The following is a 5,048-nucleotide window of genomic DNA, read 5'->3' as shown; positions in this document are numbered from 1 at the left end:
CCTTTTGAATTTTCAAACTCTGAAAGCCAAAAGTGGTGTGAAAACCAGCATCATCTAGTTGACCCACTGAAATAAGACTCTTGGTCAACTTAGGCACATGTTTCAAAATAAATGCAGACCCATTTGCAAAAGAAAACTTTATGTCACCTACTCCCACTATGTCACATGCATAGTCATTTCCAAGATGCACACAACCTGTCTTTCCACTGTCATAAGTGGAGAACCATTCCCTATGGGGAGTAACATGGAATGAAGCACCAGAATCCAAAATCCAATCCTGGGAATATGCATCATCTGAAGTGGTAAGCAACTCTGCAGATAAACTAGACATGAAGAGAACGTCATTGTCACTATCATGTGTGACTGCATTGATCTCCTCGATCTTCACTTTTCCTTTGTCCTCCCTTGGACTCTCTTCCTTTTGATTTGCACCCCAATTTGCATTCTTTTTCTTATTTTTTTGCTCTCTTTTCAGCTTGTAGCAATCCTTTTTCATATGGCCCTTCTTGCCACAGTGGTAACACTCAATATTCCGTGCCCTGGATTTGCTACGAGACTTCCCTCTTTCTTGGGACTTCCCCCTGAACTGTGATCTACCCCTTTGCACATTTAAGGCTGCATCCTGCTTGTTGCCATCCATAGACTTCCGTCTAATCTCCTCGGCCAACAAGCTACCCACAACATCATCAAATTTCAGTACTCCACCAGGTGCAGAGTTACTGACAGCTGTACGAAAGGTATCCCATGAGGATGGCAATGAACATAAGAGAAATATTGCCTTAGTCTCCGCATCAAAATTCATCTTTTGAGCCTGAAGCTGGCTGAAAATAATATTGAATTCATTCAAGTGAGAAGCAATGGAGACCCCTTCCTTCATCTGTAGCTCAAACAACCTCTTCATGAGGTAAACTTTATTAGAGGCAGTTTCCTTCTCATAAGTGGCACACAGTTTCTTCCACAAATCTTCCGTAGTCTGCTCATTCACTGCTGTGAAATAAACTGACTCTGCAAGATGAAGTCTAATAGTAGACTTTGCTAATGCATCCAACTCATTCCAATCATCCTCAGACATATCCGCAGGCTTAGCTTCAATACCTGCCAAGGGTTTAATCTGCTTGTTTTGAATAAGCACATCCCTTATTTGTTCTTTCCACAAAGAAAAGTTTGTCCCATCAAACTTTTTAATGCTGAAAAACTCCTTTTCAGACATGGAAGAGGATGCCATGATGCAAATAAAGCAAAATCCCAAATGCTAGTGCCTGCAAGAGAGAATCACAACAAATACCAGGTGCACTGAAATGTGTATGCCACAATAGAGTGAAATATCACCAAAACTCAAAGCTCAAAGCATCAAAAGATGCATCTGACTCATGTGCATATACTATGCATCCATATGAGCAAATCTGACCCAAAAGAAAATGCCAATAAGTGCCAAATGACTCAAGCATAAACACCGCGTCCACTGGCATATGCATCAATAATATCTCATCCAAGAGAGCATAGCACTATCCGTGCATCACCTGCAATGTGTCAAAGCTGTCCCTCAGCTTAAAATAGCATCCATGTGCAAAGCGTCCATAAAAATAGCATCCCACAAGGCAATTTGGGCCTATCAGCACATCCAATAAGGACCGCAATGCATCCAAATGGCCTATAAATCATCCACTGCAACCCAATGCACACCACGAATAAGCGCACACTGCTCAAACTGCAAGCAGAGTGATCTGCATAAGGTATGCTCAAGAAATCATAGTCCCACGGTAATGAGCGCTACTGAAAATAGAACCTGAGATGCCTCAAAACATGGGCGCCATTTCATAATCGGAATCAGCAAGAAAATCTACAAATATCTCTCTTCTGCCAGAACTCCAAAATCCCAACCGATGAGTGAGAAATGGGAGTCAACACTTATCCATTGCCATGTGGCATAAATCTAAGGTTTCAAAACCTTAGAATGAAAAATGCATAACAGAGAGACGAAATCGAATACACAGAGATCTATAACTCTGAAAATCCTCCACCGAATCGCGCAAGAACTGACACGTAAGGGTTTTTGGGCGTCCGGAACGCAATGGGACAGACGGTTTTGGAAACCGTGGTCTCAATCACTGGGTCCAACACACGGACTGAAAAACGTTTTTGGAAACATAGCTATCTGTAAACTCCACCGGAGTGCGAATGATGAGCAACATAGAAGTTTTAGGACCTCCTGAGTCCACCGGAACTGACAGATCTGCAAATGGTTGCTCCAAACTTGAGTTCCAACACCCGGGCAAAAAACGCAGGAACTGACACAGTGAGTCAGAAATCCAATGAAATGATCCCAGATTCAAGAATGAAGGTGTTTCCAAGCTCCTGAAGTGAAGTGGACACCAAAAGCAAGCAATAGTTGCCTCTACAAGTCAATATGGAGTCTCTGTCATCGAACGGAATAGGGAAAAGCTCAAAAAACGACTTTTTCTTTGAAAGCTCTTAACAGGCTCTCAAAACCACTTCGCAAAGCCAAAGTGACTTTTCCAAATGTTCCTCCAAGGTCTCTGCACACTCGGATGCAAGTAAAGTCACCCACAAAGCTTCCCACAAAGCTTCTCCTTCCTCCCACAGAGCTACTGAGCTTCAAGCATTCACGCACGCTTAGCTAGATCACCCGGGCTCTGATACCAGTTGAGAGTGCTCTCAACGGAAGCAAGAATGGAAGAAGGAGAGAGAGAGAGAGAGGGAGACAGAGAGCCACACAAGTTTTGGTGGGTGCAGAACCACCCTAATCTTCTTTTTCATTCATTTATATATGTGTTTGAGTATTGTACATAATTGGGGTTAAGGCACAGTGACCTTTAACCCCCACAGCTCTTATATAGCCACCAGTCGTAGTCCAGTCGTAGTCGGTTAGGCTCAATTGGGTGACCGACCCAGTCCACCCAAAACGGTCAACTGGGGGTTGGTCCCGAAATAGGCCACCGACCATACGATAGAACCGATGCGCAAAACATAGCAACTAACCTACAAACACCGTTTGACCCCATCCGAGCTCATCTGAGGCTCCAAACGGGCCCCGCAACCCGAGAGTGGGCTATCCCAGGAAATGCTCCGTCTACCCTCAGTGCGGTCAGTCAAGGGATGCCTTCTCACACTTGCATGTAGCCTAGTTGGCGGTGTGCCAACTCTATCTGAAGTCGTCCAACCATCAGGCCACACATGGCCTCTATCTGGTGTCCAAACCAGGACCTACCGGATAACCGAGCTACTCAAATGCCTTCTCATATGGAGGGCTTACAAGTAGAGTTAGCTGGTTCCCGTGTAGTTACACGAGAGTGGAGCATTGATATCTAACAATTCCGACAAGCCAAAGCGGGTTGTCTCCTGGCCCAATTGATACACAGACATCCAACTCTCGATCACTCTCTCTCTCTCTCTCTCTCTCTCTCTCTCTCTCTCTCTCTCTAGCATCCTACACTCAAATAGGGTGAGGTGATTCCGACTAACCGAAGCAGGCCATCACCTAGCTCAATTGACACACTATACAAAAAGAGCAAGAAAAGCTGAAAAACTCACGACAAAAGCAAGAAAGCGAAAAACTCGAAACATAAAAAATGATAACGCAACAGGAATTTAACAACAAATGAGGGAAAACATGCTTTTTATAACCTTCACGCAAAAATACCACGCAATATCTTGAGTTTCGCAAGGTATCTTTGACGATCCTAGTTATGACACATGGTGTCCTAAAATCTACCGCATGATATATGAATTTATCATGCAGGGTTTAAAATTCCACACCGTATTTATATTTACCGTATTGTAAGTTTAGATATATACCGCATGGTATTTGGTCGATCAACAGTCACCTTTGATCGGTTGAAAAAAACGTGTTTTTTGCATTTAGAATGTCAAGACGATTTTTTAATCAAAAAGTACATATTATATTTTAAAAAAACTTACTCTTCAAATCCCTGCAGCAATCTTGAAACAAGGAACAAATTGAGAAAAGGAAGGTAGGATCCCATCGCCTCTGATACCACATGAAGCAACTTCTAAAGCAACTTCTACCACTATGGAGGCTCAAACGGGTTTGACATAACAAGAGAAGCAAGTTATTTTCATTAAAGAGTCCCTCTTTTTATAGGCAAGAATACAACATCAACACAATACACATGTCATTATCACATTCTCCTTATCTTCATAATCCAATCACCTCCTATTCTCCTTGTTCTCATCTAATCATGAATTTCTTCATATTACTACTCTAGTACCTTCTTATTATCCCCTTCTCTAGCATCACGTGTTTGAACACAAGTTATAAAGACGATGCTACATGATATGCATGACGATGTTGCATCATATCATGTAGCATCGTCATGCATATCATGTAACATCATGATAATGCATGTAGCATCTTCTGTTGGAACCTACATGCATTATCATGATGTTACATGATATGCATGACGATGCTACATGATAGATGTACACTCATTTACATGAACTTTTTGCCACTTACGAATGCAACATGCATGCATGCACTTGTGATACAAAATGCATGCATGTAACATAATGGAGAATGCATGCAACACAATGATTGCAAGCATGCAACATGATACAAAATGCATGCATGCAATATGATAGAGAATGCATGCATGCAACACAATGGATAATGTATGCACGCAAGATCATACAAAATGCATACAAGCATGCAAAATGAAAATTGACAAAAACCACCTCGTCCTTCACAAGAATCCAAATACACGCACCGTAGGAGTAGTCCCATCTAGCCCTCACCTTGTGAGCGCAGGGACCAAGAACTACACCCCAGGCCAGGTCATGGGGTAGAGCTTAAGATTAGAAAGGACGATTACCTCTCGTATCGAAAGTGTGAGGCAGAGCACGATAAAAGTACCATCAAGAATAGTATCAATAATAGTCGTTATTAGCAACAATACACTTATTATTAGCAATATTATTCCTTGTATTGCCGATAATATTGTTAGTATCGATGGTTTAATATCCAACCAAATTTATTAGAATTTCTGTCAACTTTGCCGACCATAATACTA

Source organism: Dipteris shenzhenensis, chromosome 26, assembly GCF_047967505.1.
Source record: "Dipteris shenzhenensis isolate YYH24624 ecotype China chromosome 26, Dip_SZ_1.0, whole genome shotgun sequence".
Taxonomy (NCBI): domain Eukaryota; kingdom Viridiplantae; phylum Streptophyta; class Polypodiopsida; order Gleicheniales; family Dipteridaceae; genus Dipteris; species Dipteris shenzhenensis.
This window is presented reverse-complemented; position numbering follows the sequence as displayed.